This window comes from Tupaia chinensis, unplaced genomic scaffold, assembly GCF_000334495.1.
Source record: "Tupaia chinensis unplaced genomic scaffold, TupChi_1.0 Scaffold139457_1, whole genome shotgun sequence".
NCBI lineage: Eukaryota > Metazoa > Chordata > Mammalia > Scandentia > Tupaiidae > Tupaia > Tupaia belangeri.
The window spans coordinates 940,891-964,130 of NW_006199342.1; the positions used below are offsets into that span (position 1 = coordinate 940,891).

The 23,240-nt window shown below is 42.5% G+C and overlaps 1 protein-coding gene across 4 annotated transcripts in view; it reads left to right on the forward strand.

Annotated features, from left to right (window-relative positions):
• The window catches only part of STX11 (syntaxin 11), a 51,294-nt gene that overhangs the window by 11,179 nt on the left and 16,875 nt on the right, over positions 1-23,240 (forward strand). The window contains exon 1 of one of the 4 annotated variants that reach the window (XM_006161919.2): positions 7-153. The exons of 1 other annotated variant lie outside the window; for it this stretch is intronic. The gene's annotated coding sequence lies outside the window, so the exon portion shown is untranslated. Of the gene's footprint in view, positions 1-6; positions 154-269; positions 801-23,240 lie in introns of those variants that run through there. 2 more of the 4 variants (XM_006161920.2, XM_027765693.1) reach the window with 2 other exon arrangements.

The following is a 23,240-nucleotide window of genomic DNA, read 5'->3' on the forward strand; positions in this document are numbered from 1 at the left end:
CGGAGCGCGGGCGGCGGTGGAGGAGCGCAGCCTGGGCCGTCGGAGGCGCGGGAGCCGGGAGTCGCGCCGCAGGTCCCGGTGCTCATCGCGGAGCGCAGCGCCCGGACGGCGCCCGGCAGGACTTCTCGGAACGCACCGTCGTTGCCGGTCCTGGTTCGTTTCTCTCTCCTTGGGGCTCCGTGTCTCTCCCTGGCTGCTCCAGGAGGCAGGGAGCCCCGGCTGGGCTGTGCGCGGAGACCGGCGGGGGGGGCCGCTCCCTCCGGCGTCCGCACCTGACCCAGGTCCTCAGGCCGCCTCTAGTCACCTTAGGGAACCAGGCTTTGGGGTTCTCTGATGGAGCGGACCTATTAGCATCATCTTTTAATTTCAGAGGGCGAGGGTCTGAGAATTAGTGCTTCACGGGAATTATTTCACTGACACCTGTTGGTAGGGAGCTTTATAAAGTATCTTCCTAAGACTATATTTGTTTTAAGTGGAAAACTGTAGGGTTTTTGTTTGTTTACAATTAGTGAAAGCTTTTATTTTAATTTAATCATCCCTTCACTTCCTGTTAGGGTGAACTTTAAAAAAAAAAAAAACAGAATGGGTACTTCTTGACTTGAACTGGACAATATGACTCAGGAGCCAGGAAATGCAGAGAAATTGATAAGGCAAGAGAAGTTGTAGTTCCTCCCAAGCCCACATAAGACTTATTTTGGAAGACTGGGGATAGGAGAAATAGTGGCAGGGTCTACGAGAACCACGCTGTGCGCGCGACTGGGAATTCTCTGGGTTTCTCGACTCCGTGGACACCAGCTGAGGTCTGTCTGACTTCCTGTGCTTCTCACGCGCTTGTTTCAGCCGTTTCTCAGCAGAGGGAGGAGTTGTTATTTCCACACGGGTATCCAAAAATGAGTCACAGGGCCGCTCTCTTAATTGTGAGACTTTGTTAATGAACTTCTGAAAAGGGAGGTTTGCTCTGTGTATCAAATAAGACTATCGTTGGAAGTGCGTGTGCTGCTAAACTGGGCCAGCGGTGTAGGAAGTAACAATTCAAGTTTTCAGTTTCCCAAAGGGCCTGGTGGTACAACATACCAGCTAGGGTCACTAGGCCGATCTGAGATAACCACCAAGATCATGTGCTTTGCCACAGAAGCCCACGAGACAATTAACTGCATTCTTCAATCACCCCTTTGCTTTTATTTTCACTGTACGGTAGACCTATGTCATTGTACATGGTGACTCTAAGCCAGTCTCTGAAATCAAAATAGTTGGGCCAGTTTGTTTTTACTAAGTTAGTGCTAAAACCACATGCCGTATTTTGAAGAAGGTGGTTTAGGTTGCCAGGTCCCCTTGTAGTTGGGGAGCAGCTCCAAAGAGGGGACTGCCCTGAGCCAGCCTGTGGGTGGGTGGTGATGGTGACTGGGTCACACATGGCTGACAATACAGTTCCAGTCTCAGATGTGCAGCTTGAGAATCAAGCCAGGCATGTGTGTGCGTGCCCAGAATTACAAAAGAAAGGAGAAATGGAGGAGAAGGGATTGCCACAAGACCATGCTCCATGGGGGGGGGGGAGAGGGAGGGAGGGCTACCTTCTTTCTCTCTCTGTCTCTCTGTCTCTGTCTCCGTTGAGTGAACATGCCCTCTGGCAAATAGAAAAGATAGATAGAAAAGAAATAAAGAAAGGGATGGTCCCCTCTCTCAACAAATAGCAGAAGAGGGGATATCGCTATTGGAGCTGAGCTGAGGTCAGCTTCCAGGCAACAGTCACCAGACGCTTTCTCTGGGCCAGTTTCTTCCCTGAACCCTGGCTGTACAATCATGGAAAAGATGAGATATTGATGACAAGGACCTTAAAGATGGTATGAGGGAGGGAGGCAGGATGGCAGCAAGTGACAGAGTGGTTAAGGCTCTGGACCCCCACGTGGTCCGCTGCAGTTTGAGTCTGGGACCTGGTGGCTTGAAACTCATGCTGGGCACATGTGTGTATGTGCCCAAAATCCCAGGAGGAGAAGGGATTGTAGCATAGCCATCCCCCTTGGGGGTGATTTCTTGCTTTCTCTCTTTCTGTCTCTCTGGCAAATGCATGCTCCCTATAGTAAAAATCTCTCTCTCTCTCTCTCTCACACACACACACGCACACCAAAAAAACCCCCACAAAACAAACAAACAAAATCCAAAAAACAAAAAACCTGCAAGGAAGGTCGACACATACACTAGAAAATCTAATTTACTGAGACGAGTGCTAGAAGAGAGTAGAGACTCTATTCCAACATGACATGCTTATGCAAATCAAAGGTTTGGAATGGTCTTGGTCATGGCTGGAAGGTTTTGGGTTTAGTCACCTGCTTGTCTTTGTAGGTAGCCTATTAACCACTCAATGCATGATTTAAAAATATATGCACTAGAAAGGCATGGCTTTTTAAAAGTTAACTTATTTCTTGAAAGACAAATACTTTCAACAGATCTCATACCAAGATCTGACACCACCTCCAAGACTTTAGGTTGCCAGGATTGAGGCATGCAACCAGTGTCTATTAGTCGAACCTAGAACCAAATCCTGACTTTCTCTTTGGTCTCCTGGATAGCAGAGATGGCATGCTACTGCTGCTGACCTGAGGAGGGCATGCACCTGCTCTATTATTACCCCTAGACAGTTGCAGGAACTTTCTGATAGGCACTTTTTAAAACTGACTAATTATTGGTTTATAACTTTATAGCTCCACATGGAAGCAACTTTCTTTTTTTTTCAGTCTTTTTTTTTTTTTTTTGAGAGGTTTTCGCTATAGGGCGCGTGCGCTCGCCAGACAGACAGAGACATAGAGACAGAAAGCGAGAAATCACCCCCCCAGGGGGGATGGCCACACCACAATCCCTTCTCCTCTGTTCTCCTCTCGGGATCTTGGGCACGCACGCACATGCGCTCGGCATGAGTTTAAGCCACTGGGTCCGGGACGCGAACCGCCGACTACATGGGAGTCCAGCGACACAGCCATTACGCTAATTGCTGGTCCCCGGAAGCAACTTTCTGATCATTGCTTTTACAGTTCAAATCCATCTCTTGACTTTGCATTATACACAGACCCACTGTGTTACCCTTTACCACTGAGATTGAAATCTGCTTTTGGACTTGGTGCCAGAATATGTGAAATTTCCCCAATGCTCTAAGATAGCCAACTAGTAATGGAAACAATGCTAGCTTTGAGACTTCACCTCTATTTTCCTGCCTTATTTCTCCCTCAAGAGCTTCAGTTACATATTCTATGGGAAAGACAGGACTGAGTGTGTTGGTCGTCATTGTACTCCCAGCAGTGCACTGGCTTAACTCATTTAAGTGTTGGGAAGTGTTTAAATAATGAAATTTAGTGTAGGAGGAGGAGTTGTCAGGCAGAAGGTGGAGTGGGTGACCCAGCAGAAGGAACAGCACGTATAGAGAAGTGAAACAGCATTGCTTGGTCTGGGAATTCCAGCTTGTTCAGTGCGGGCAGCAGCGAGGGCTGGAAGCTGAGGCCTCAGGTCACCAAGGCCCGTGTGCTGCATAGGAGCTGTGTGTTAACCCTGTAGGGGCTTATGGACAAACCAGTGATACTGTTAGATATGTGGTTTTGTTTTTTGTTTATTTTTAACAACGTGGTATCAAGAAAAAGTTAAAAATAGATTAGATGAGAGTGACATTGGCATTAGGGAGACATGGTAGGTTTCACTGGAATACTGGGGATGAGAATCAAAGGTTTGACTGAGGCAGGAACAGTGAGGAATGAAAGAGGGAAGGAGTTGACAGTCATTTAATACGCGGTACCCTATATTTAGAAGTGGGCAGCGAGGAAGAGCAGGAAGTTTAAGAATGCTTCTATATCTTAAAAAAAGTTTATTTTATTCATGATGAAGAGCACATGAATGAGAAAAAGCAAGAGAGAAAGAGAGTCTCATCATGCCAAGATTCCCCTTCCCTCCTCACTCATCAAGCTCTTGGGCATGACTGGTTTATTATCAGGCCAACCCGGGGATCCCACTCTGAGGAGCTTCCAGACTGCAGTTCAGTTTGTTATTTAGTGGGCCACCAGGCTGGGTCTCATCGCCAGGCTGGACCTACATTTCCCTTTTTTGTTGTTTGTTTAAGGTTTTTGTCATAGGGCTCTTGTGTCCTTGTTCCCCACTGAGAGAGACGGTGAGAGGAAAAGTGAGAAATCACCCTCAAAGGGCGGATACCCATGTCACAATCCCTTCTCCTCCTCCCCCTCCTAGTTTCTAGGCATGCACACACATATGCCTGATGTGAGTCAAGCCACCAGGTCCAGGACTCGAACTGCAGTCAACCCTGTGGGAGTCCAGTGATTTAACCACTACACCACCTGCTGGCCCCTGGCCCACATTTCTAGTTAATAATTAGGACAGGAATATCCTGTCAACGGGGCCAAGTGTGGTGCAGCAGTAATACAACTGAGCCTCCACGAGAAAGGCCCTGGGTTCAGGTCAGACACACATGTGAATGTCTATTATATGGGCTGGCTGAGACTGGAGTGGATCAAGGCTTGAAAACCTTGAATGTCTTACTGAATGGCGGAATGGGTTTAGGCTAAAGGATGATGAGAAGTTTACAGAGTACTTAGTGCATAATCAGTGCTCATCAAATGAATAGCTAAAATGTATTGAGTGCTTATTATGTGCCTGATACTATCCTAGACTCATTACATGAATTAATATAATCACTGCAGCCCTCGCCGATAGGTGCTCTAATTAACTATTTGGACAGGTGAAGAAAGTAATTGACAAAGCCAGGAACTAATTACAAACATCCACCCCGAGCTTGTGTTGTAAATCATTCTGCTATAATATGCTGTCTCAATGAATGAATGCTGCTTTGGACATTGTGATCAACTCACTTTGGAGCACTCTTCTATTCCCAAGGATCCTTCCTTGCCCAGGAATAGCTCTAATACATAAAGTGGACCCCCATGACCCTATTGTGTTACATGGCATCCCTTGCTCTGCCTTCACTCCAAGAGAGACTTGACTGATCTAGGCATAAACTCACAATAACTAGACATTTTCTCCTGGGAATTTAAACAGTCTTTTTTTTTTAAAGAATTATTTATTTAACTTCATTTGCTATTATGGTTATTATTACATTTGAGCAGAGGGAGACAAAGAAAGCGTGAAAGAGCAAGCCACCAGGTCCAGGACTTGAACTGTGGTCTGCCAGGAGGAACTCCAGTGCCTTAACTACCATGCCATCTCTCAGCCTGTAATTTAAGCATTTTTAATGGAGACTCACAGTGTCTGCAGAGCTGCCTTGATTACCACCCTTCCTTTGCATGCAGTGTATGTTCGGCCCTTCATGTTTCTTAGATGCTCTTGACGTTTTGCTGTTAAGACCTTCCAGAGGAAAGCAGAAAGTCCGCCTGGGAAGATATTAATCTCTAGAGCAGGGTCAAATGGTGGATGCAGGCAGGTGTGTAACTCCAGATCTTACATTCTGGCTTGTGATCTGCCTTCCAGGGCCCATTTTGTTCTGTTTTCACCCTGAAGCTGGTGCCTTATCTAACTCCTCTGCTTCCAACTTCCAGAATCTTACTAAGTGAGCCTGCCCCTGCTATGTCCCTTGTCCTCTTGATTTTGCCTGGCTAAAGTGATTCAAGTATATTGGGTTCTGAGTCTGCTTTTTCTTTGGGGCATCCAGGTAGATTCCTTCAGTGCTGACAAAGCTATTTTGACCAACAACCCTCTCTCTTCACCTCCATACACACCCCTGTCAAAATCTGCCACCTCATCACTATTCTCATTATTTGATGACTCAACCTACCCTGACTTGGATTACTAACTTGATTTTTTTTTTCCAGCTCAGGGTCTGGTTATCTTTTCCTCAAGAACCTCTACTTTAGACCATTAAGGATTAGAAACACTGAATTAATGTACCCAAACTGAGTCAGCAAACTCAAAGTTTGAAGCTCTGTTCCAATGTGCAAAACTTGAAATTTTAGAATGTTTTTCCCCATGCATGAATTAAATATTTCACTGGGCATTTCTTGCACTTTATTGGAAAATCAAGATATGTATAGTCACCCATCGTATAGCAACAAGAGGCCTTCGAGGGTGATTTAGCCCACAGATTTATCCCTTGACCTGAATTCCCATGTGCCCATCTGTAATTCATTCAGCACTCAAATAACAAGAAAGGGACAAGCTTTGGTTAATGTTTCACATGGGCCTGTCTTGACTCCTCAATGTGACTGTGGTTTCTCTGAGAGCAGTGTATCTCTAATGCTGGCGGCTCTGTTAGGTCATCTCTAAACTCCTCCCATTTCTAACCATTCTGCGACTTAGGCTGATACTGAAAACCACCTGTCAGCGTAAGTCATTTGTGGCCACGCCTTCGAGTCTGTGGTATCAGACACTATTTGTGCACCTCATTCAAGTTCTTTATAAGTCTCAATACTGTGGCAATTCTTAGCATGAAGCAGAATCTTAAAATTGCTCATTCTCAACCCTCTTTGAGCTAGTTAGATGTGTTTTTTACTTAATTTGTGTTTTGCTCTTTTCAGTAGATTAAGTGTCAACATAGTCCAGAAAACATTAAGTCTCTGGAAAAAGTCTATCCTATTGTGTGGGCCAGCCCATGGCATGGTGATCAAGGTGGCTGGGTCCTACATGGCCAACCATGTGGGTCAAGTCCTGTACTCAACAGAATGAGAAACATGCTGGGCACATATGTATGTGTGCCCCAAATCTAAACAGGGATTTGAGAAAGAAATGGAGGAGAAAGTATTGCAGCATGACTACACCCCGTGGGGAGTACTTCCTCCTCTCCCTCTGTCTGTCTGTCTCTGGTGAGAGCACAGCCTGCTGGCAATTTTTAAAAAAGTAAAAAAAAAGTATGTCCCATTTCGTATACCCAATTGTTTTGCTTGTTCTCTGTTCAAAGATGACAGGAAAAAAATGACATTCTTGGGACCAACAGCGTAATGGCTATGTCACTGGACTCCCATGTAGTCGACCGTGGTTCGAGTCCTGGACTGGTTCGCTTAAACTCAATGCCAGGAGCGTGTGTGTGCGTGACCAAGATCCTGCGAGGAGAATGGAGGAGAAATGATGGCAGCGTGGCCATTCCTTTACTCCTTGTATCATTTATTGGGTAATAATGTACATTTCAGCTTTTCAGAATAGTGGAAATTCCTCTTTGCTATCTTCAATATGAAACTGAGAGTGAACAAGTGTTTGTTAGTCTTCTGTTTCAGTTTCAGAATTGCAGCAATGCACTTCTCTTCTCATGGTTTTATTTCAGATTTTCTTCTTATCCACTCTATTGTGTTGATTAGTGATACAAAGCTGTTGTTTTGACATAGAATAGGACATGTGCGTAGCCAAATTCTATAGCATTTCTACATTTCTCTCCTCTTCCTTCCCTCTGTCCTCCTGACTGCATGGTAAGCTAACATTTAATGATGTGGAGCTGACAGTATTACACAGCTCCTTATTCTTCCCAAAACAAGTCTTGTATATACTACTGTTTTAATTCTCATAATAGCATGGAAAAACAGAAATAATAAGTATCGCTATTGCTGCTGTTGCCTGTATTATATTTTCTTTTCATTGCCAGAGGGCATGTGTGCTCGCCAGAAAGAGAGAGAAAGAGATAGAGAGGGGGAGCCCCCAGTGAGGCATGGTCACGTCATGATCCCGTCTCCTCCATTTCTCCTTCCCCTCAGGATTTTGGGTACAAACACACATGTACCTGGCATGTTTCTTGAACTACCAGGACCAGTATCCAAACCACGGTTGGTAATGTGGGATCTGACTTCCAATGCTTAGCTCTTTTCTACTCTACTACCAGGTGACTTTCTAATACATTTTATAGAAAAGGAATAGATAAAGAGAGATTAAGCAGCCGCCCATGATTACAGAGGCCTGCCACGTTTTGCTGTCAGTATTTGACTGAAAGGAGCAGGTTCCAGGTCTTAGGTCCATTCCCAGGAAATAGGCTAGGAGACTCAGAGACTTGCCAACGGGAGGTTTGCTGGGAAGTGCTCTGGGGACAACACTCGTAGGGAACTAGGGAAGCAGGGCTGCACAGAGGAGGAAACAGAGCTGCAGAGCACACCCAACAGCAGCCTCACCAGTGAGGAGCTCTGGAGCTGGGGTGGCCTTCAGAATCACCCTGAGGCAAGGGGCTGTGCTATGCCTTTGTACCCCCATATCAGCTAGTCACTGGCTGTGGACTACAGCAGGCAGAAAGCATAATCTTGAGGATAACAAGTTCCCTCCCTAGTCGAGGGCAATTCCCAGATGTGAGCTATGGCAGCCAACCTTTCCAGCAGCTGGGGGATGAGGGCCTTATTCTTGGAGGAGACCTAGATACCACATCACCAGGACATGTGTGTTCGAGGATGTGTTTTCTTCAGCAATGGCCTTGCTTGTGCCACTCTGATCCAGACCATTGCCCTGCAGAGTAGAACCCAGAAGGCTGGCATTCTGTCCTAGGCCTTTACAGAGTTAGAATAACTGACCAGACAGCAGGAAGATTAAGTAACCTTAATTCTAGGAGGACTGGGAGCAGAAGAACAGGGAGGGTAGACTGTGACGAGTGCAGTAATGGTGCCTGGTGAACAGGACTAAATGCTGGCACATGTGACTAAAAAAAAAAACCAGGACAGGGGCAAGTAGGTGGCATGGTGGTTAAGGATCTGGATTCCCACATGGCCAATTACAGCTCAAGACCTGGATGTGACAGCTTGAAATCACTCTAAGTGTGTGTGTATACACGGCCAAAATCCTGGGAGGAGAATGGAGGAAAAGGGATTGCAATGTGGCCATCCCCTCTGAGGGGAGATTTCTCACTTTTCCCTCTCTCTGTCTCTCTGGTGAGTGCATGTGCCCTATGGCCACACAAACAAACAAAACAAGCAAACCAACCCAGGACAAAGCATAACATACATAGTCCTTCCTATCAGTCTAGGTTTTAACACTGGTAAATGTTATAATTTTGTGGTAGTAGGTTAAAGTTTCTCTTTCTCTCTTCCCCTCTGCTCTGCCCCCCTCGCCCTACTCCCTATCTACCTATCTCTCTTTCCTAAGCCCTGGTAAAATCCCAAACCAGTCCCATGAATCTCATTGCCTAGCCTGTGGATTATAAGCATCAAAATTACCTAGGAAATTCCAAAATAACAAGAGCTGAGAGAGAGAGAGAGAGAGGTGCAGGGCTGCATTCCAGATGCACTAGACAGAAGCTACATGCAGTCCATGGATCAACATTCCTGGCACATTTGCCCCAGGTGATTTTGGTACCTGCTATGGTTAGAGAACCATGGCCTAAACCTTTATCCTGAGCCTGAGTCGCAACACGCGTGGTGTCATCAGCATCTTTGCTTGTTGTCACTTAAATTCCTGATGTGGCCAACAGAGAACCTGGCCCAGATTCCTTGCTTGGCTGGCTTCCCACCAAGACTGCTGAAGAGTGGGAGAGAGATGCCTTTAGCTTGGCCTTTCGCTGTCTTAGATAGCAAGGTAAGAGATGCCAAACATTCCTCGAATAGTCATAGATAAAGGTGAAGAATCATAAACCTTCTAGGAGAATATGAAGGTTCTAGGAAAACTTATGCCAGATCGAGCTTTGAGGCACTGCTTTAAACTTTAACGGCCATCTAATATGATGAGGCAGAGAATGCCAGCAGGAAGTTAAACATTCATACATAGTATTCCATTCAGTGAGGTAGGCAGTAATTTTTCTGGAAAGGAAAAAGTATTTTCAAGCCTTCTGATTGGAGGTAAGTCATTGCAGGAGATCTTAGTCACCTAAAGAACAATCTGATACAGGGCCAGCAGGTGGCATAGAGATTAAGATGTCTGGATCTCACATGGCCGACTGAGCAGTTTGAATCCTAGACCAGGGGACTTGAAAAACATGCTGGGTGTGTGTGTGTGTGCATGACGGAAGTCCTGAGAGGAATACAGAGAAGGAATTGCAGTTATGGGGGAGGGAGGGAGGGAGGAAAGAAGGAGGGGAGAGAGAAAGAAAGAAGAAAAAGAAAGAAAGAGGAAAGAAAGAGAAAGAAAGAATAAACGGTTACATTTCTGGGACATTTTGATGTGCTTAATTCACTCCTGCAATCCCAAATTGGTGTCATTCTTACACCTTCTACGCTCTGTGCCTTTGCTCAGGTCATCTCTGCCCAGGTTCTTTCTCTTTCTTCCTACCCAGCTAGCCAACTCCTGTTAAGCCCTGTAGGATCACCTCAGACACCATCTTCTCTAGGAAGCCTTCCCTCTTCCTCCCCCAGGCTGAGTTTGGCAGGCTCCACTGAGCTCTCAAAGTCTCCTCAGAATGCCGTGAGTAACCTCCCTGCCAGCCTGTGACAACTGGAAATGACTGTCTTTGTCCTCTTTATCTATAAGAGACCTAGTTAGCTTCATCAAAATGAAGGAAAAAATAACCGTTTGTTGATCACATTTAGTCAACAATTATTTAGGGCCAGCCAGGTGGCATGCTGGTTAAGATGGTTTGATTCCACCTGGCCAAGAGCCCACTTTGAGTAGCTTGAAAAAAAAAAAAAAAAAACATACTGGACACATGTGTGTGCATGCCCAAAATCCTAAGAGGAGAATGGAGGAGAAGGGATTGTGGCATAGTCATCCTCCCTGGTGGGTTATTTCACACTTTCTCTCTCTCCCTCCCTTTCTCTCTCTCCCTATCCTCCCAGTGAGCACACCCTCCCTATAGCAAACTTAAAAAAAAAAAAAAAAAAAAGAAAGAAAGAAAGAAAGAAAAAAAAATGATTGAGGTTTTGCTCTGCAGTATATTGCAAAAACAATAGGTAGCATCTCTGGGCCCATGGAGCTTATCGATAAGCAGAGAAGATAAACAATTAATAATAGAAAACAGCATCTCCTTTTATCCTGTGAGAATATGTCCACAGACCCTCAGTGGAAGCCTGAAATGTCAGATAGTATTGAACCCTGAATAGACAGTCATGCATTGCTTATGACTGGGGATACGTTCTGAGAAATGCATCACTAGATGATTGTATTGTTGTGTGAGCATCACAGGGTGTGCACAAATGTCCAGGAGATGGTCTACTGGACACTGAGGCTCCATGGCAGAGCCTACATGGTAGAGCCTGGTGTTCCTAGGCTCCAGCCTGTTCTGTGTGCTCCTGTGCTGAAACCTGTAGGCGATTGTAACACGACAGAGAGTATTTGTGATATAAACAGAACATGCACAGTACAAATATGGTTATCAAGGTATGAAATGGGACACCCAGATAGGGCACTTACCATAATAGAGCCTGCGGAAATGGAAGGGGCTCTGAGTGGGTTAGTGAGTATGGAGTGAATCTGAAGGCCTGAGACATTACTGTATACTACCATAGACTTCGTTAATACTATACTTAAGGTACGCTAAATTTACTTTGAACTTTTTTTCAATACTAAATTAACCTTAGCTTACTCTAATGCTTTTACTTTATAAGTTTTTTAACTTTTCAGAACATTTTGACTCCTGTAATAGTAGCTTAAAATGTAAACACATAGATTGTATGGCTATATATAAATAATTTCTTTGTTTATATTCTTATTCTATAAGCTTTTTTATATTTTAAAAATCATGTATTTTTGTTTACTTTTTAAACCTTTTTATTAAAAACCAAGACACAGACATATAACATAGACATACGTATTAGCATAGTCTCACAGAGAGGAAGAAACTAAACCTAAAGGTCTGAAAATTATGAACTTATAGCACAACTTTTTAAACATTAATTTTAAGACTGAATATTCCGGTTGAAGAAGGTGTTTGATAGATTTGCCACTGGGGTTTGTTGTAGAAGAGCATAGGTAAACTACATTTACTTAAAGGTCACTAACTGATTTTCATCTTTGCATCTCTCTTTCTTTTCTTTAAAATTATTTATTTAATCTTACTTATTATTATTATTTTAAATTTGCATGTGTGTTCCCATAGAGAGAGAGAGAGAAAGAAGGAAAGTGAGAAAACAAGCTGCCAGGTCTGGGACTCAAACCATGGTCAGCCATGTGGGAGTCCAGTGCCTAAACCACCACTCCACCTGCTGGCTTCTGCTCACTTTCAAGAAGAGGGGCCAGAAGTTGGGCTTGCATTTTGTAACCTTTGCTTGGCTTAGCTGCTCATGCTGGGTCCTTTTTCTTTTTCTGACCAGTTCTTACTCTTTTATCATTTTTGTACTTGCTTATTTCTCCCCTCAAGTTGTGAACTTTGTTGATAGCAGGAATTGTGACATCTTGTTTCTTTTACACTTTATTGATTTATTTTTTCCATGAAAAAGAAAGAGAGGTCCACCTCTCACAGGGTCTTGGTACCTTGATCCTCCTCCAGCCTCAGTCAGCCTGAATCACAGAGTATCTGGGGAGGCCTTGGGATATGAACCCCCTGTGCCACATTCCTGGGTTTCTGTTACTGATTTTGAATTTTTAATTCTTTGATGTCTCTAAAGGGTATTATAGGACCTTTGGTACAGATTAGAGAGAATCAAATTTATGCTAGTCAACTATACAAGCTTAAATTTTTTCCTTCCAGATGATTTTCTGATGCCTGCATCTTCATATACTAACATTATATATATATGTATAATCAGCCTATTTCTCAATATTTTCATATCCATTTGTCTTTTTTTTGGGTAAGTATTTACAAAATTATCATTTCTTAAATTATTATGATAGGTTGGGCATGCATACACTCATGCCTGGTGTGATTTTCAAGCGCCATGTCTGGGACCCAAACTGTGGTTGGCCTTGTGGGAGTCCAGTGCCTTAACCACTATGCCCCTTGCTGCCCCCCTCCCATCTTAATATCTTATCTAACTTTTACATACATAAGTCAATTAGTTATAGAAAAAATAATAAATAAATGTCTAATAAAGAGTCGTTCCTGGGCCAGCCAGGTGGCTGGTGGTTATGGTGACTCAAAAACCCACCAGGTGCATGTGCATGTATACACAAAATCCCAAGGGAGAATGGAGAAGGGACTGGTGTGAACATAACCTCTGGGGGGGGAGGTGATTTCTCACTTTCACTCTCACTGTCTCTCTCTGTCTCTCTCTAGTGAGCACATGCACCCTACAGCAAATGAAAAAAAAAGTCACTCCATTTATCTCTTGTTTCTGTCTCAACAAAAGCAACTTCTCAAACCTTTTTTTTCTCTTGATATTGTGTTCCTATCTCTAACGAACACACTTCTATTACTCTTTCTTGATTATTTACTTTTGGTGTTTTTCTGCTGCCTCCTCGATGTGAAAGAGGATGATTTATCACGTTTTCATCCTTTTCCCCACAGACTTGCTTCCTTTCTGGTCCTCCCATCCCTCAATACAACTGTCTTATAATTTAAGTTAGATCAATATTCAGTGATTATATTTTTATGATTATGAAAATTTTAATCATGGTTGAACAATATTTTCCCATAACTGTGCTTTATTTTCTTGGAAATGAATGGTCTCTTTTTTTGGTTGTTGTTGTTAGCTTAGTTTTACTTATATTTATAATCTATTAACCCCCAAATAGTCTAAATGTCCTCTCATGAAAGCTTGACCCTTTAGGAATTCTCTGTTTCATCTTTCTAAAGGAATCTCTCCTGCAGCTACTCACCTACTCTAGAGAGCCGGTCTTTCCAGTCATACCCACAGGTGGCCCTCCGCCATCATTCTCAGACACCTGGCCTTTCTCTCTGTTGGATCTCAGGATTCTATACTCATTATAGTTTCGCATCTTTTGTGCTTTCCTTCTTATTTTGTTGGAATAAATTCCCAAGACTCTTTCTGAGAAAGAACACGAGAAGTAAAAATATCTTGAGAATTTATGTATCTGAAAACATCATTATTCTACTTGCCCACTTGATCTATAGCTTGGCCGGGCACAGAACTCTGGTTTGGAAATACATTTTCCTCAGAGGTTTAAAGGTATTGTTCTACTTTTTTTTTTTGGAGAGATTTTCACTGTAGGGCGCGTGCGCTCGCCGGACAGACAGAGAGTGACATAGAGACAGAAAGCGAGAAATCACCCCCCAGGGGGGATGGTCACACCACAATCCCTTCTCCTCCATTCTCCACTCGGGATCTTGGGCACGCACGCACACGCGCCCGGCGTGAGTTTTAAGCCACCGGGTCCGGGACACGAACCGCGGTCGACTACGTGGGAGTCCAGCGACATAGCCATTACGCTAACTGCTGGTTCCCTATTTTATTTTATTATTTTTTTATTTCCCAGTGTTAATATGTCTAAAGGCATTTTGACTCCAAATGCTTTGTGATTATTTCTCCTTCTCTCTCTCCCCTTTCTGTAAGTTTAGGGGATGTCCTGTCTCTTAAATTCTTATTATTTATAATTTGAAGGTAAAGGACTGAACCTCTAATTACTTAACTTCACTTTGTTCTTTTGTTTTGTTTTGCCTCTTTTTTCTTTCGTTCTTTCTAACTTATGGGAAAGGATCTTATTTTGCTGTCTGTAGAATGTAGATCAGAGTGCTGGAAAGGAGGTGAAGGAAGAGGGGTGGAAGTCCAACATTTCATATAGAAATGCTCACTTAATCCTCCTGTTTTTAGCTGGGCACCTCTAGCCCACTACAGATTCTCTTTTACACTAATCAGAGTTCAGTTCCCTGCCAGGGTAGGACAGGGTAGGCTGTTCTCACTTAATAAAACAAAACAAAACAAAACAAAACAAAACAAAACAAAACACTAACTAAACTCAATTTATTGTTATCCTACTATCACCCCCTGCCCCATAGGTACTCGGTCTTTAACTCTTGTTCATCAGCCTTTTAGTGTTTATTTTATGGTATAACATAGGTTGTTCTTGGCCCTTTCTACTGCATGGCCTTTCTTAAACCTGCTAGACCAGTTATCACTTGTCTCTTTGCTTTGTAACTTTCAAAATTGTGTCACTGTCCTCTCGTCTCCTATTTTTTTTTTTTTTTAATCCTACTTGGCCTATGAAAGTTGATTTAGTGAGGTTTTAGAAAGGAGCAAAAGTTGTTTTCAATTTTTCATTTTACCCCAGATACAGTAGGCCTCTTTAAGAATGCAGATATGGGCCACCCGCAGTGGTGCATGGGTAGTGCGCTGCTGTGCAAGGCTGGAACCACACAGAAGACCTGGGTTTAGATCCTGGGCCACCCTGAAACATGCTGGGTGTGCCTGTAATCCTGACTGGCTGGAGGGCTGGAGGGTGCACTGCCATGTGACAGACCCCATGTAGAATGCCTGCCTATCTCTCTTTCTCAAAAACAGATGAATAAATAAAATTTGAAAAATACAAATATGTTTTGTGGGTGGAATATTAAACAATGAGCACATAAGAGCAGATATATTAATCAATGTAGCTACTGGGCTGTTGGAAAAGTCATGACACATTTTCACAGAGATAAACATAGAAAAGGGACCAGCAGATAGTCTAGTTTAAGGCACTGGACTCTCACATGGCTGACTGCAGTTCGAGTCTTGGACTTGGTGAAAGTAATAAGTAAAAAGTAAGTAACTATCACTTACAAATTGTCCTGTTAATGTATGGGTAGAGTGTATATGTTTACTAACATGAATAAACACATGAGTTTTATCCAAGAAAACTCCAGTGTTTGTTGAGAATTCATTCATTGTAAGTCAGGCACTGTGGGTAAGCACCTCTTGACATGGGTAGTGTTATTCGAATTCGCTCAGAGCTGGAGTTCAATGCAGGTTATTATACTTCACAGCCTTGTTGAAGAACCGAACTTTATCTTATCTTAGTGTCATAGTTCACACCAATGACTGAAATTAAGACATTTACTGTAAATGCACAGAAAACTGAAGATGTTTCCTCCCCCAGTGATCTTCATTGTTTCACCTTTAAATGTGTTGTAAGCATCCACCAGAGAGTTGATAATGGGGAAGTTGCCTAAGTCAGTTTTGGTTTCAGCTGTATCTATATTTTAACATTTTGTCAGTCTTATCTTATTTCAAGTTTCTAACATTTTCGTTTCTTTTTTATGAAAAATGCTTTCTGTAAGCTTTTTTATTTTCTTACCTAAAAACTGTTAACAAACTAGGACTTTGGGTTTACCAGCTAATCTCATTATCTCATATTGCCTGGCACATGGTAGGTATTCAATAAAAACTTGTTAAATAGTGGGTACTCAATAAAAAACTTGTTAAATAATAACCACATGAAAGTCCATGTCAGAGGATCCTAAGTGACCACGTGTTCTGAAAAATATGGACAAGAATATCAATCATGCAGTCTGGTTTTTGAATATTATTTAAAAGCTCATGAAAAGGTTGCCCAGCCTAGATTATAAAAATAAAATAAATCTCAAGGTCAGCAAGCAGTATGGTGGTTAAGGTGCTAGACTCTCATATGGCTAACTATGTTTAAGTCTTGGACCCAGAGACTAGAAAGTCAAGCTTGGTGTGTGTGCATGCCCAATTTCCCAGGAGGAAAATGGAGGAGAAGGGTTGGGGCATGGCAATCACCCCTTTGGGAGGTGATTTCTCACTTTCCCTCTCATTGCCTCTCTCTGTCTCTCTACTTAGTATGTGCCCCCTATGGTGAAAACCTAATACGATAGGGACCAGCAATTAGCATAATGGCTATGTCGCTGTACTCCTATGTAGCCAACCGTGGTTTAAGTCCTGGACCCAGTGGCTTAAACTCACGCTGGGCACATGTGGGTGTGTGCCCAAGATCCCGAGAAGAGAATGGAGGAGAAGGGATTGCGGTGTGGTCCATCTCCCTGGGGGATGATTTCTTGCTTTCTGTCTCTCTCTGTCTTTCTGGCGAGTGCACACGCCCTATAGCAAAAACAAAAACAAAAATAAAAAAACCAAAAACTTAATATGATAAATAAATAAATGATAAAACAAAATCAATCTAACAAGTACCATTATTTCTATGCTGTTATGTAAATTTTAGCTGATAAAATAATATTTTAATATTATGTTCAAATCTCGAATATGAAGAATATTCAACAGTAATTAAACATAAGAATTATTTAAAGTTGCATGCATTTCATGATTACTAGAGATTATTCTGCATAGATACTGGTTGTTTATTAGACAATAAATAAAGCTATATATAAATATATTTGACTTTATTAATTATTATTATTTTAATTTTCTATAGGGCATGCATGTGTGAGAGAGAGAGAGAGAGAAAGTGAGAAAGCAAGCTGCCACATCCAAGACTCTAGCCACAGTTGGCCACGTAGGAGTCTAGCACCCTCAACCATCATGCCACCAATAAAGCTATATTTTAGCAGAGGCCAGTGGGTGGCATGGTGGTTGGGTTGTTAGACTCCCATATGGCTGACCACAGTTCAAGTCCTGAACCTGGTGGCTTAAGGCTTATGCTGGGCTTTTGTTTGCATGTGTGCCCAGGATCCTAAAAGGAGAATGGAGGAGAAGGGATTGTGGTACGGCAATCCTCTCGGGGGTGATTTCTCACTCTTCCTATCTTTCTCTGTCTCTCTCCAGCGAGTGCACATACTCTATGGCAAAAACTTAAAAAAAGAAATGTAAAAAGTTGTATTTTAGTTACAGAATTTCCTAAAATTTTGAATGGATGAGCAGTTATGTGGTAGCTTGTAGTATGAGCATTACCAATACCACCGCAAAAATGTAACATCCCTTTAGCTCAAAATAGAAGCTCACATATTAGGAAAAAAAAATTTATTAGTATTAAACATATAAGATTTCCCCCCCAGCACCTTTAAGTGTTGGTTCTATATAACTCTAAAGAGCACAATTGCTACATGGAACAGTTTTAATTGGGGTAAATATAAAAAATGTGGTCAGTTTTGTCTTACAAAGAGTTATTGTGTCTTCTTTGATAGGTATAAGGCTAGATATTTACTTTGAAATAGAAATTTTCATTGTGGTAAATGACCTTTTCCTTGGCCCTCATTCGTACAATAAATACAGGCACCTGACTTACGCTTTCCCGGGGTTCTAACTAAATATAGGGAATTTATTTACAGTCAATCGAGAGCCAGGCAGTGGCCCAACAGTAACACAACTGGACCCACACAGAATATTATCATATTTGCCTTTGGGACCTCCCTGTCTATGCCAGAAATAGTCCCAGATTTGCCTTTGGGACCTCCCTGTCTATGCCAGGTGCATGTGTGTGCCCATGGTCTGGGGCTGGCTGAGGCTGGTGGGGGAATTGCAGCATGGGGACTTTGTTGGAGGTGCTCATCTTTCTCCTTGTTTCTCTTGCTCATGGAATAAATAAGTAACTATATAAATTAAAAGTATGTCGTGAGTTGGCCCCTTTAACACAATGGTTAAGTGCTGTGCAGAGGGAGCCACACCCTCCATGACTGACCACGGTTTGAATCCCAGCCTAGTGGCTTGAAAAACATGCCAGGCATGTGTGCTCATTCCCAGAACCCTGATGGCATGGAGGCCTGGAGGAGAAAGGATTTTGGTGTGGTCAGGTTCCAGTGAGGTGTGATTTCTCTCTCTCTCTCTCATGTATACATAGGCTTTGGCATTTTTTAAAGTATATTCTGTTACTTGAGTTATAGGACTAATATAGAAACAGATCATAGAATAATTGTGGGCCAGCAAGAGGCATGGAAGTTAAGGTGGCTGGATCCTACATGGCTGACGGCGGGGTTCAAGTCCTGGCCCTTCCCCTGCCAGCTGGAAAATCATGCCGGGCGCATGTGTGGACATGCCCCAAATCCCAGGAGGAGAAGGGATTGTGGCATGGCTGTAATGGAGGGTAACTTCTCACTTTCCCTTTCTCTCTCTCTCTGTCTCTCTCCAGTAAGCCCATGCACCCTATAGCAAACAAACAAATGAAAAAAAGAAAAAGGAAAGAAAATAGTGCTTTCAGGGCTCCTATCTGTTAGGTGAAGAACAAGATCTTTTTCTTCCATGTTCCTGTATCTGACTGGAAGACAAAACAGAGTCTACCCTAACTAACAACTAAACTTTACTAATGAATGGAAAAAGAAAAGGATTTGCCATGAGACAATTCTGAGGGAGATGTTCAATGAATGTCTGTAGAATTAAATTGTTTGTCTGCTCTAGAAAGGAAAATTAGTCATAAACACTAAGTCTTGGGCTGGCGGATAGCATGAAGGTTAAGGTGGATAGATCTCACATGGCCAAGAGCATGGATTTGAGTTCCAGACCCAGTGGTTTGAAAATCACACCAGGCACATGTGCATGTGTGTCCAAATCCCAAGAGGAGAATGGAGAAGGCATTGCAGCATGACCATCCCCTGTGGGGGGTGATTTTTTCATTCTCTTTCTCTTCCCCCCTCTCTCTAGTGAGCACACACCTATAGCAAACTAAAAAACAAAACAAAACAAACACGAGGTCTTGATGAAATCAGTCCTCAGACTGACTTAGGCACTTCAAGATTCTTTCACAGTCTCTGGAGTATGTCTGAGGTAAGTGGAATGGATAAAGCCACTGTGAGATTCTTAAACATGTAAACAGGAGGGAGTTCTCTATTTTTAGAATGTCCGTTCCTTGTATTTACCCTCTCTATTCTTGCTTATTTATTATGAGAAGGTATTTGCACTTACCAGAAAGAGAGAAAAAGCACCCCACCCCATGCAGCACGATCATGCTACAATCCCCTTTCCTCCGTTTCTCCATCCTGTCAAGATTTTGAGCAGGCACATGCATGTGCCCAGAGTGTTTCTCAGGCCACTGTGGCCAGAATTTGAACTGCAGTCAGCCATGTGGGATCCAGCAGCCTCTGCACAGTCCTAAGGGGCCAGACACTTTTGTTTTCAAACATAATTTCACATGCACAAAAATGTGGTTAATGGAGAGTACCACTGATGTGCCCTGTGACCCTGCATCCCTGAGGAGTGCCCTTGGCAAGAAGAAACTCCAAAGAACTCTTGTGGCTTACTAGGGAAATGGTCTGGATTTCACACTAACAGGGTCAGTTCTTCTGAATGTCATATCTTAAGTCCACACAATATTCTAGAATAGAAAAGAATCTGGAAGTGTGAGGGAGTCTTGAAAACATTCATAGAAAATGCATATTAAGGAGCCAGCAGGTGATGGTTAAGGGCTCTGGACTCCCACATGGTTAACTGTGGTTCAATTCCCAGACCTGGTGGTTTCTTTTCTCACTTTCTCTCTCTTGCTTTCTCCCTCTCTGGTTAAATTTAAATAACAAAATTAATAATGTTAAATAGAATAATTCTTTGAAAATAAAAGAAAATGGATATTATGAAAAAAACTAAGCATACATTTCAATATTTTTGCACCAAAATAAACTTGCATTTTAATTTCCCTTTCCATGAACTTTATGAAATTTCCTCATGTATATTATATTTTTATCATGGCCTATTTCATAGTTATTAGACATTATTGTATTAGATGATGAGAAATTTTTACTTTTCATGTAAAACAATTCCATATTATTTGATTTACTGTTATTATTTTTACTATCAGTTTAGGTTACTTTCATAATTAAGAAAAAAAGAGTTTAAAATAAAATCACTGGGAAGCATTTATTTAAAACCTCACATAATATATTGTATGTGTTCATGTATGGTCATAGGTAAGATGAGTAATAAACTATTAGTTGTGTTGCAGAAATGTACTATCCGTATGAATAATTACTAAATGTAAAATAACTAAATGAGTTATTTAAGTGGATTAAAATCATGCAAATAAATAATAGGCAGAAAATACAGAATGTTGAGTCCCTGCCGTGTTCTGTTCCAAGAGCTTTCCTTGGATTATCTCATTTAATCCTCTCCACCATCCTCTGAGGTCAGTATTCATATACAGGGAGGCAAGGTGCAGAGGAGGTGGCTTCTAAAGAGACAGGCATAAGCAGAGTTTTGATGTGCACTCATCTGCAGCAATTGCCCTCTGTATCTGCCAGGAACCCCAAACCATGTAGGGGCCCAGGCCACACCCAGTAGTGGCAGAGGTGGGATCTGACTAGCCTCCACCTGTCTCCCTAGGCTGACAACACTTTGTCACTCCTGTATGCTTCCCTGAGTAGGTGCGGACTTTATGCAGATCCTCCAGCTCTGAAAGAAGTGTCTCAATTTAGCTAGGAAGGGCATAATCAACTTCTGACACTCCTCAGAAACCCAGTTGACATACTACTAATTTTTGTCATTTATACTATGGTGGCAAAAATGTCTCTAGCCCAGTCTCTAATGTCAAGGGAAGGTTTGGGATGTCTCAGTGTAGTCGCACTATTTGGGAAGTCTGTACTCTCCTTACCCAGTACTTTTTATTCTGGTGATCTGGACAGTAGACTTGAGATTCATTTAAAACTCTCCACCTCGAGACCCAAAGATGGCATAATGGTTATGTTGCTGGACTCCCATGTAGTTGACTGCGGTTCAAGTCTTGGACCCAGCAGCTTAAAACTCACGCTGGGTATGTGTGTATGCATGTATGTCCAAGACCCTGAGATAAGATTGGAGAAGGGATTGTAGTGTGGCCAACCCCCTTCCAGGAGGGGTGTGATTTCTTGCTTTCTGTCTCTGTCTCTCCAGCAAGTGCACATACGCTATAGCAAAAATCTCTCTCTAAAAAATCAAAACAACAAAAAAAGAACTCTTCATCTCCATTTTAAAACTGGCTCTTCAAGTTCTGAAAACCTCTTATCAGACTGAAAGGCAGCCAGGGTTAAAGCTGCCAAGTATCTCTGGACTGCCCCGTCTCCATTGGTCAAGGACTCCTTTCTTTTTTTTCCCTTTCCTTTTCTTTTCTTTTTTTCTTTTTTTTTTTTTTTAGAGATTTTTGCTATAGGGCAGTGTGCTCACCAGAGAGACAGAGACACAGAAAACAAGAAACAGGCTTACAGTAGACCTTTCATAGGAAACAACGCAAGCAAGAAAAGAATGGGAAAATATACTCAAAGTGCTGAGTAAAAAAACAGTTTCAACCAAGAATACTATATCTTGCAAGATTATCCTTCACACAGAAGAGAAGACAAGAACATTCTCAGATAAACAAAACCTGAAATAATTTACTGACACCAGACCAGTTCTCCATGAAGTTCTAAGGGGAGTGTTATATCAGGAAAACTAAAGTCAGACACACAGAAATAAGAGTTTAAAAACAACTAAGAAAATGACCAGCTTAATGGTAGGGAGAAGTCTAGAGTTGAACATTATCTTCCAGAATTTAAACGGAAAGATCGGATCACAACAGAAGATAAAGTACGTGAGTCTGAACTGGTGAAATAGAATTTCATGACTTTTGACTAAAACATTACTGATCTTCTTCTATGCTTTGTTTTCCAGAGTTAAGGATTTTTGTCTTCTCTTGAGTTGTGGACAGGTCCATGTACCTACTATTTGAACAGAATCCTAACCTATTTCCTGACTTTAAGTCTTTTTTTTTGAGAGGCTTTTGCCATAGGGTGTGTACGCTCGCCAGACAAACAGAGACAGACAGAGAGACAGAAAGCGAGAAATCACCCCCCAGGGGGGATGGCCACACCGCAATCCCTTCTCCTCCATTCTCCTCTCAGGATCTTGGGCACGCACGCACACGTGCCCAGCCTGAGTTTTAAGCCACCGAGTCTGGGACGTGAACCGCGGTCGACTACATGGGAGCCCAGCGACATAGCCATTATGCTAACTGCTGATCCCCTGGCTTTAAGTCTTTTTTTTAATACAAAAATTTACTTTCACCTGGCTTTAAGTCTTAAGCCAAGTGCTCTTACCATTTTTTAAAATTTTGTTTTATTAAAGCTAAAACTGCCTTTATTGAAATTAAAAAATATATTTAAAAAGAAAAGGTCATTGGAAGCTGAGCATCTGACTTGAAAGAGAAGCTCCTTAGACATCTCCAGGCTCTGGTTAGTTTTTTGTTTTTTTTTTTTTTTAGAGATTTTCACTGTAGGGCGCGTGCGCTCGCCAGACAGAGAGAGACAGAGAGACAGAAAGCGAGAAATCACCCCCCGGGGGGATGGTCACGCTGCAATCCCTTCTCCTCCATTCTCCTCTCGGGATCTTGGGCACGCACGCACACGCGCTGGGCGTGAGTTTTAAGCCACCGGGTCCAGGACACGAACCGCGGTCGACTACGTGGGAGTCCAGCGACATAGCCATTAGGCTAACTGCTGGTTTCCCAGGCTCTGGTTAGTTTGTCTTGCTCTCTTGGATCTCTCCAGGTCTTTGGGTTTTGGTGTAACTTAGTAAATGATTTTTAATAGTTCTCTGCAGCTCTCAACTCTACCTCTGAGACACTCTTCTCTTCCCACAGAGATGGTTTATTTTTGCTTCGAAATAGTGTTTTTGGTCTCATTACTGCTC